Source organism: Mesoplodon mirus, assembly GCF_964341445.2.
Source record: "Mesoplodon mirus genome assembly, chromosome: 5".
NCBI classification, from domain to species: Eukaryota; Metazoa; Chordata; class Mammalia; order Artiodactyla; family Ziphiidae; genus Mesoplodon; species Mesoplodon mirus.
Window position 1 is genome coordinate 67,787,510 of NC_138980.1, and position 10,543 is coordinate 67,798,052.

General features: G+C 43.2%; 1 protein-coding gene across 1 annotated transcript in view; it reads right to left on the bottom strand.

The window, feature by feature from the left end:
• Positions 1 to 7,731, bottom strand: part of PAIP2 (poly(A) binding protein interacting protein 2) — a 22,136-nt gene extending 14,405 nt beyond the window's left edge. Inside the window, exon 1 of the mRNA XM_082623624.1 lies at positions 7,592 to 7,731. The gene's annotated coding sequence lies outside the window, so the exon portion shown is untranslated. The remainder of the gene's footprint in view (positions 1 to 7,591) is intronic.
• Positions 7,732 to 10,543: the final 2,812 nt, after the last annotated feature.

Below are 10,543 nucleotides of genomic sequence, written 5' to 3' on the forward strand. Positions count from 1 at the left end.
TTTCATAGCTAATTTGACTATGTTCCTCTTTTCCTCGATTAGGCCTACCAGGGATTTATCGTAGGAAAAAAAAAAATTCCAACTTTGCAATTTGCAGAACAGCAAGTGTAATAAAACTCTTCATATATATAAAAGAAAGGTGTGTGTGTTCACAATTTGCAAATGCATAGAATCTCTAGAAAGACAAAAAGCAGAGAAGCAAATTGTATCTGATAAGGGAACTATATCTAGAATATATAAAGAACTATTACAACTCAGGGCCTCCCTGGTGGCGCAGTGGTTGAGAGTCCGCCTGCCGATGCAGGGGATACGGGTTCGTGCCCCGGTCTGGGAGGATCCCATATGCCGCGGAGCGGCTGGGCCCGTGAGCCATGGCCGCTGAGCCTGCGCATCCGGAGCCTGTGCTCCGCAGCGGGAGAGGCCACAACAGTGAGAGGCCCGCGTACGGAAAAAAAAAAAAAAAAAAAAAAAAAAAAGAACTATTACAACTCAATAATAAAAGGACAACCAACCAATTTAAGATTTTTTTTTGATGTGGACCATTTTAAAAAGTCTTTATTAAATTTGTTACAATATGCTTCTGTTCTATGTTTTGGTTTCTTGGCCGAGGCATGTGGGATCTTAGCTCCCTAACCAGGGATTGAACTTGCAACCCCCCCCCCGCCCCCCGACGGCCATTGGAAGGCAAAGTCCTAACCACTGGACCGCCAGGGAAGTCCCCAAAACAACCAATTTAAAAATGCAAAGGATCTGAATAGACAGTTCTCCAAAGGCCAATAAACACATGAAAAGATGCTCAACATCCTTAACCATCAGGGAAAATGCAAATCAAAACCACGAGATACCACTTTATATTAGTGAAAATGTGGAGAAATGGAATGCTCATTCACTGCCAGTGGGAATGTTAAAATGGTGCAGCTGCTCTGGAAAAGTCTGGCAGTTCCCCAAAAGATTAAGCACAGAATTACCTTATAACTCAGCAATTCCACTCCTAAGTATATACCCAAGAGAAATAAAAATGTCTACATAAAAACTTATACACACAAATGTTCACAGAAATATTATTCTTTTTTTTTTTTTTTTCCGGTACGCGGGCCTCTCACTGCTGTGGCCTCTCCCATTGCGGAGCACAGGCTCTGGACGCGCAGGCTCAGGTACACGGGCCTCTCACTGCTGTGGCCTCTCCCATTGCGGAGCACAGGCTCTGGACGCGCAGGCTCAGGCTCACGGGCCCAGCCGCTCCGCGGCATGTGGGATCTTCCCGGACTGGGGCACGAACCCGTGTCCCCTGCATCAGCAGGCGGACTCTCAACCACTGTGCCACCAGAGAAGCCCGACAGAAATATTATTTTTAATAGCCAAAAAGTGGATACAACCCAAAGGTCCACCAATTGATAAATGGATGAATACTGAAAATATGCTAAATGAAAGAAGCTAGTCACCAAGGAACACATATTGTATGACAGATGATGGGAACAAGATTTCTTTTTGGGGTAATGAAAATGTTCTAAAATTGACTGTGGTGATCAATGCACAACTCTGGCAATATACTAAAAACTACTCTACTATACACTTCAAATGGATGAATTGCATGGTATGTGAACTATAGCTCAGTAAGAGCTGCTAAAAACAAAACTGAGAATACTGGTTACCTACAGGGAGGAGAACTAGATGGCTAAGGATATTTTTTGTATCTTTTTTGGGGAATGGATTACCTATTTATTTATTTATTTTTGCGGTACGCGGGCCTCTCACTGCTGTGGCCTCTCCCGTTGCGGAGCACAGGCTCTGGACGCGCAGGCTCAGCGGCCATGGCTCACGGGCCCAGCTGCTCCGTGGCATGTGGGATCTTCCCGGACCGGGGCACGAACCCGTGTCCCCTGCATCGGCAGGCGGACTCTCGACCACTGCGACACCAGGGAAGCCCTGGATTACCTATTTAAAAATTCAACTTTAATAAACAAAACTCCTGCTTTTGGTTTTATTGATCTTTTCTACTTATTTTTTATTTTATTAATTTTACTTTTCTCACATTATTTTTCCCTTCCTTTTTACATAACTTCAATTTGTTGCTCTTTGTTTTTCAAGTTGACAAATGTTTATTTTCAACCTTTCACAAATAAAAATTTTTTATCTATGAATTTTCCCTAGAAATTTTAATATACAGTTACCAACTTTAGGTAACTACAAATTATTTAATTTATAATAAGCCAGAGATTATTCAGAAGAATATTCTTAATTTCCAAGTAGTTAAGGTTCTTTTTTTTTTTTTTTTTTTTCCCGTACGCGGGCCTCTCACTGTTGTGGCCTCTCCCGTTGCGGAGCACAGGCTCCGGATGCGCAGGCTCAGCGGCCATGGCTCACGGGCCCAGCCGCTCCGCGGCATATGGGATCCTCCCAGACCAGGGCACGAACCCGTATCCCCTGCATCGGCAGGCGGACTCTCAACCACTGCGCCACCAGGGAGGCCCGTTAAGGTTCTTTTGGTTACCTTTTGATGCCTGATTTCTAGTTTTATTATGTTATAAAATGCAGCCAGAAAACCTTCACTTTTGGGAATTTATTACAGTTTTGTTTGCAGACAACTAATGATTTTTGCAAAATGTTCCTTGGGCCTAAAGAGAAAAATGTGACTTGCATTTCTTTTCTTTTCTTTTTTTTTTTCAATTTTTAAAATTGAAGTACAGTTGATTTACAATGTTGTACCAATCTCTGCTGTACAGCAAAGTGACTCAGTTATACACATATACACATTCTTTTTTTATATTCTTTTCCATTATGGTTTCACAGATATTGGATATAGTTCCCTGTGCTATACATTAGGACCTTGTTGTGATTTCTATTTCTTACATAAAAAATGATGCATATATATTAGGCTGGTCTTTTTTTTTCTTTTTTTTTAAACTTTACCTGTTAAATTCTGAAAGTGATATATTCAAGTCCTCTACTGTAACAGCTAGATTACTTGACCCAGTCTGAGGATCTGTCTCACAGGGAATTAACATTTTTGGTAACTGATGCTTGGTATTGTCTTTCATCGTAACTTCGTATTTAGCTTTCTTAGTTTCTTTTTACATTCTATTCCTGTAATGTTTACTTTCCTATTTTAAGCAGATTTTTAAAAAAATACTTGATTTATTTTCTGTAACTTACAAACTACTGTGGAATTTCAGTTGGTTTTTTCCCCCCAGTTTTGAGATGTAACTGACATACAGCACTGTATAAGTTTAAGGTGTACAGCACAATGATTTGACATATCTATTGTGAAATAAGTTTGAACAGTTTTCTATCGATTAAAAAAATACTCTATACACCCTCAAACCAACCCAAGACATTTAGAATGCTTTACCTTCTTCAATATATCCAACCCAATCCCTGCTCCCAGACAAAGCAAGACCTTTAGAATGATTTTACCTACCCAATTCCTCTCCCCACCCCATATCCTGAGTTTTGTAGAAATAATTGAGCACTGTTAGATCTACACTATTAGGTTTTCCCCTAGATTATATATATAAAGAATCACCTTCCCCTAACTTGACACCTTTGTTTTGCCTTAATATTTCTTCAAAAGGTTACAAATTTCTAAGCTACTTCATGTCTGAAACTGTCTTTTGCTTTCATATTTGAACAGTAATATTAAGTGGGACAGATTTAGACTTGTCCTTTCTATCAATAACCTACGAATATTCCAACTTTCACTGTTGTAGAAAATGAATTTTCTTTCTTTTGTAAACATGCTGTTTACATCACGCCTGATATGAGAGCCTAACACCTAAATTCAGAGATTTTGCCAGATTCTGGTTAGGTGAGAGCTGTTTTTTCTGATGCCTGGCACTTTAAATCTACAAACTCTTTATTTCAGCTGTTTGTTCCCTTCTGAAATGCCTCTTACACATTCTGGTTTCCAGCAGTGTCCATCCTTTCATAGTCCCTACAAAATTTTAAAATATGGAAATCTTTTAAGTTTTAGAAAAGTCTCCCCCTACTTTCTTAAGAATTCTCATTAAACACTTCATGATATATGTAAATCAAATTACGCTGTATACCTTAAACTTACACAGTGCTATATTTCAATTATATCTCAATAAAACTGTAATAAAAAAATAAAAACATTAACTCTTCAAAAAAATTCTCATTAAAATTCAAACAGGATTCTCTTTCCACTTTTTTCATTAAACTGACTCCACAGGGAATTCCCTGGTGATCCAGTGGTTAGGATTCCGGGGTTCCACTGCTGGGGGCCTGGGTTTGATCCCTGGTCAGGGAACTAAGATCCCACAAGCCGTGGCACGGCCAAACCCCCCCCCCCAAAAAAACTGACCCCACAGACATAACACCTTTTCTTATTCCACTGGACTCTACTTTGAACTACAGTAGACTCCTTAACCTTATCTGTACACATATATATTTTATACATATGTATTTTAGAGAAGATAAAGAAATTTCTGCATCAGCCTCTGTATTTAATTCAGAAGTCTGTGAGCAGCGCTGAATATTTTGTTTTAATGTTTGGCAGTATAAAGGAATGATTAAAAGCATGGGCTCTGGGATTTCCTTGCTGGTGCAGTAGTTAACAATCCACCTGCCAATCCAGGGCACACAGGTTCAATCCCTGGTGCAGGAAGATCCCACATGCCGCGGAGCAACTAAGCCCGTGCGCCACAACTACTGAGCCTGTGGTCTAGAGCCTGCGTGCCACAACTACTGCGCCCGCGTACCTAGAGCCTGTGCTCTGCAACAAGAGAAGCCACTGCAATGAGAAGCCTGCGCACCACAACGGAAGAGTAGTCCCCTCTCGCCGCAACTAGAGAAAGCCCGCGCGCAACAACGAAGATCCAACGCAACCAAAAATAAACAAATAAAAATAAAATTAAAAATTAAAAAAACAAAAAAGGGGCTCTGGAACCAGGCTACCTTTCTAGCCATGTGACGATGGGCAAGTTATTTAACCTCTCTGTGTTTCAGGTTCCCCATCTGTACCTAGGCAGACAGCCTGGCACATAACAGTATTCTTAAACACTAAGAGCAAATATAAATTTGTATAAATAAAAATAATAGGTCCAAACATCTGTAGGAGTGAAACAATGTCACAGAAAAGTCCCAGAGAGTATAACCCTAATCTCAACTGTAGTGTAACCAGGGTGATCAGGTCAGAGTAAGGATGGCTCAACACTGCTGATAAAAGCACATCAGAAATACCATCCTTATTTATAAAAACTGATACAAAAAATAAAAAGCAAAGAATTCAAATAAACCCACGCTATCCAATGTGGTAGCCACCAGGTACATGTGGCTATTTAAATTTAATTTTAATTCAATACAATTAAAATTTTAGTTTTTCAGTTGCACTTGCTACATTTCAGGTGCTCAATAGACATGTGCTTAGTAGCTATCTTACTGGACAGCACCACTCTAACCGATGAGGACATTAAGAAAAAAGATTTGAGTTATTGGAACTGAACCTCAGGCTGTAACATATACAAACTATTAATGTATCTGTGCAACAGGGTGATCCAGATCAAAAGACAACAACTTGTACAACTTTAACCTTGCATTGGATTCAAGTCCCAGATATGCCACTAACCACCTAGAGGGCCTTGGATATGCTACTAAATTCCAGGCAACACACTATAGTGGTTAAGAGCACATAATCTCTGGAGTATTTGGATTTGAATTCCAGCTTTTATTAGCTATGTAACAGTGGGCAAGTTACTTCACATTTCTCATTTATAATCTTCATTTTACAGTAGTACTTACTGCCTACAGACATTAAAGATTAAATACTTGTAAAAGCACTTCGAACGATGCCTGGCATTACTAAGTGCTATGGAAATTTGTGCCTAATAAAATAATCTCTCAAGTTTCTATTTTCCCGATTTCAAAATGGGCAGGATAAAACTTACTCTGCCTAGGACTTCCCTGGTGGCACAGTGGTTAAGAATCCGCCTGCCAATGAAGGGGACAGGGATTCAAGCCCTGGTCCGGGAAGATCCCACATGCTGCGAAGCAACTAAGCCCGTGAGCCACAACTACTGAAGCCTGCACAGCGCAACAAAGAGTAGCCTCCACTCGTGGCAACTAGAGAAAGCCCGCGCACAGCAACGAAGACCCAACACAGCCATAAATAAATAAATAAATAATTTAAAATTTGTATTAAAAAAAAACTTCCCCTGCCTATTTCACAGGTTAATAATAAATATGAAACCCACTTAGCTCCCATCCCTGAAAGAAACAGATAAGGAGGCTATACTTTTGGGAGAGTTACCTATCTTTTTATCATAGACACTTACTTGTGAGAAAAAATTAAGTTCTGTTCAAGTTCACAATTAACAAATAATATAAACAGACTAATTTGCCCCATATATCCTCTCACAAACCGGAAACAGAAGCAAAAAACAGCAAACACTGGGAGTCTCATTAAAAACCCTGAGAGACCCTTATTTGCAAAAATAATCTGCACCCCACGAAATTTCAAACGCAAACCAACACCCGACCAACTGCTCAAAGGCAAATTGTGACAAATTATGCTATCAGGTTAACAAGATAAGCCAGCACATGCAAAATGGGAATTTGTCTTCTGTTGAAATGTCAAAAGCTGTCAGCTGTTAGACCTCATCCCATGGCATACTGGAAGCCAAATTCTTTCTAGAGTTTGCGGTTTCTGTGAGATGATGGGGTTGCAAAATCAGGGAAAATAAGACAATAAAAGGAAGCAGAAAAGGCCACCTTTTGCAGTTACTACAGAATACCATTGCTGACTGCTTCAACAAATGTTTTGAAACAAACAACTTTACCATAAGCCATATATTTTTGATGGTGGAGGGAATAAGCACAGTAGTAGAAATTAAAAAGTGAGATAACCAAAATCAAAAGAATATGAATTGGATGGGTTCATCTGGTTCAAAACAGTCCTGGAGTAGGAGCTGCCAGTACTCCAAAGGCCCTCCTATCCCGAGCACGGAATACAATGTAACTAAAAATAAGGGTCAGGGGAAGGCGAAGAAACCGGAGAAAGGGGGATCATCAGAAAGGTACAGGCTCGTGGACGGTTACAGAATGCTCCCCTAGGACGCTCGCCAGCCCGCCAGTCCCTCCGCCCCTTTCTCTTCCCCCACCCAAGCTTCTGGAGGAGCGCGCAAGCGCAGCAAGTAGGGGCTGCGCGTGGCGACGCGCAGGCGTAAAGTGGGGAGAAACAATGAGCTTTGTTGCCGAGGCGGCAGTGGGGGGCAGGGGAAAAGGGTATCGGAGGGTGGGTGAATCGATTGGAGGGAGGGGGAGCACGCGAGAAAGTGCTATCCCGGCAACCCTCGCGCGCCACCGAGGACCCGGATAGAGAGCTGCGAGGTCCAAACCATAATAATGACAATGAGAAAAAAGCGACGGCCATTTCTCAGAGAAGAAAGAGACGAAGTCGGTCCAAGATCATCCCTCAGACTCGGCTGGAAGAGGCAAGGAACAATGGGGGCCATACAGGCTTGGTGGCCAACAACCCAGGGGACCCTCTAGGCCCCTCAGCCGTCGCCGAGGTGCTGCCCCTCGACCGCCGGGCCGCCGCACCCTTCTCGCCGCTCCACCCGAGAGAACCCCTCACCCAGTGCACGGCAGCGGGGACGGCAGCCAACGAATCTGGTAGGCCTCCGCGGATCTCCACAGGCAGCGCCGCTACCCCGCTCGACGCGCGCTTCGCCCGCCGCCTCCCTTCTCCAGTCCAAACAAACACCCCAGCCCGGAAGTGACTTCACTTCCGCCGCCGCCGCCGGCTCCGCCTCTCGTTTTGTCATCGTTGCCCTCCGAGGCCACCAGAGAGCGCGCGGGAGAGAAAGGGCGACCTCAAAGTTCTCGTCGCCTAAGCGGCACACATGTGCATGCGCAACGGCCTTTCCGGCGTACCCCGGCGCCCGCGGGGAACACTGGGAGTCCTGTCGTGTTCTCTCAGGGAAACCGGAGTGGAGCTGGGCTAGTGTCCCCACGACCGCCCATCCTTCAAGAATGATGGGATGCAGTGAGTGGGGGAGCTGGGAAGGAGACCCAGGAAAGATACACAGACGTGGACTATTCACACCGCAACGGTTACCTCAAACACACTGACATCAAATAGGAACATCTAGATAACGACAGCGCACTCACACACCCAGGAACACACACCAAACGTGATACACAGCGTCAACTACGAATGACATGTACCAAATCATATCCAGAGATCCTGACACAGAAACATAACGCAGAAATAATAAACTAAGACAAATTCACAGAGGCATGTTAACTGATCTACAAGCACCTGCACTCATACACGTTCAGGAACACACTTTTTGAAGCTAGATCTTAACACACAGGGGCAAATTACCGAAATATATATGGTGCCCAGGCTAAGGGAGGAAATACTCTGTCCAGAGGTAAGATAGAAGGGTGAGACCTAAGGGTCCAAGAATTTCCGCGTCCATGATCTTGGATGGGCTGCCCCGCACACGTTACTCTAATCCATGCTTCATCACTGGCACGTCCTGATATATTTTTAGTGATGCTAATCAAGCTACAGTGTATAAGAAAATTCTGAATATACATTATATTTGAGAGGGGACACACAAAAACTAATTTCTTCCCCTTGGGGAAGTAAAATGAGGGACTGAGATTTATCTTTTTACTCTCTTGTAAAATTTGAATCTTTAAAAAACCACAAGCTTTTATAGCTGCTAAAACTAAAGAAAGTTCCCTCCATGAAACGCTTGAATCCAAGCGAGGGCTTCTCTCTAGGGCCTTTTCACTCATTAAAAATCTGCTTTGGGGCTTCCCTGGTGGCACAGTGGTTGAAAGTCCGCCTGCCGATGCAGGGGACACGAGTTCGTGCCCCGGTCCGGGAAGATCCCACATGCCGCGGAGCGGCTAGGCCTGTGAACCATGGCTGCTGAGCCTGCGCGTCCGGAGCCTGTGCTCCGCAACGGGAGAGGCCACAAGAGTGAGAGGCCGCGTACCGCAAAAAAAAAAAAAAAAAAAAAATCTTTGAGTCAGCCCAAAACTCCAAAGAAAGTTTGGCAGTTGTCCCTTGGTCAACCACTTTGGCCACATTTGCAGATCCGTATCCTAAACTGGAAGGGCTGGCTTTCTTGCCTGCTGAGCCAACAGCTCTGGGGAGGAAGATGGTGCTGTTTTACTGGTCTGTGGAGCATGATTCATTCAAGGAACCTGGAACTATCAACTCGAGGCTAGAAGAGGCATGAACAGGAGGGAGAACAAAATCAAAATAGGTAGTTTAATCTGTAGATGACTCTGGCAATCTTAAAAGCTAATCATGGAGATAAATGGAACTTATTACTTAACACAACCTATGTAATTTGTTGAAAAATAATCTTTGCTAAATCTTGGCTTATTTTAATCCGAACCATTCAAAGGCTTATGTTGTTTTTCTCACACAAAGGGGTTAAAGATCTCAATTCCCAGCTCACAGTGAGTTCACCATTGTGGCTGAGAAAGCCTGATGGGCCCAGGGTACTGTCATGTTTTTATGCTATGCCTGGATGGTGGTGATGATGGTCTATGAATGGAAAACACTATCACAATAATGAAGGCTAAGCAGTTTGCCAATGATGAGGAAAGACTGCAATGGAACCATCAGAGGTGCAGTTTTAAAATGCTGCATTCAACTGTCTCAGGCACTAACAATTCTAACTTGAGATGGAAGGTGAAGTAGGAATCAGGAATCAGGAGAGGATGGTTATGAAGGCCTAGGATGGCTATGAACAGGTTCCCACTCTCCCCGAATTTTCAAAATGTAGAATGTGTAAACCCTCTTGACTCAAACACTCCACGTATGAGGAAGAAATCGGACATATATATAGATACGTAAGGATATTCATAGCTATGTTATAAACCAAGAAACTGAAAAGCCTATCAATAGGGAATTGGTTAAGTGAATTACGGTATTAACAATAAAGCAAATTATTAAAAAATGGCTAAGATGGTAAATTTTGTGTATTAAAAAAACTGTCCTGGGCTTCCCTGGTGGCGCAGTGGTTGAGAGTCCGTCTGCCGATGCAGGGGACATGGGTTCGTGCCCCAGTGCGGGAGGATCCCACATGCCGCGGAGCGGCTGGGTCCGTGAGCCATGGCCGCTGAGCCTGCACATCCAAGAGCCTGTGCTCCGCAACGGTAGAGGCCACAACAGTGAGAGGCCCGCGTACGACCCCCCCAAAAAAACAAAACTGTCCTAAAAGGAGGGTCAAATTTGTAGAAAGTAAGTTGTAAATGTAAAATAAGCAAAGGTTTTTGCAGAAGGGTGGTATGAGGAAGAAAAAGTTCCCCTTTTCCAGTCTGAGCCAAGCCCTTCTTGCTGGTTTTGCACAGCCCAGCTACTTAAAATGAGATGGGTCAGAAACACACCTTGTACTTGTGAGCAGAAGCAGCCACCATCAGGAAAATGAGTTAGGTTTTCACTAAAGTTTCACCATCCATTACACCAAGAATCATTTAAACTCCAATTCTTTTCCACAGGTTTTCATACCACAAAATAAGAGTGCACACAGAGCATGAACTAGGGCTTATCTTGATA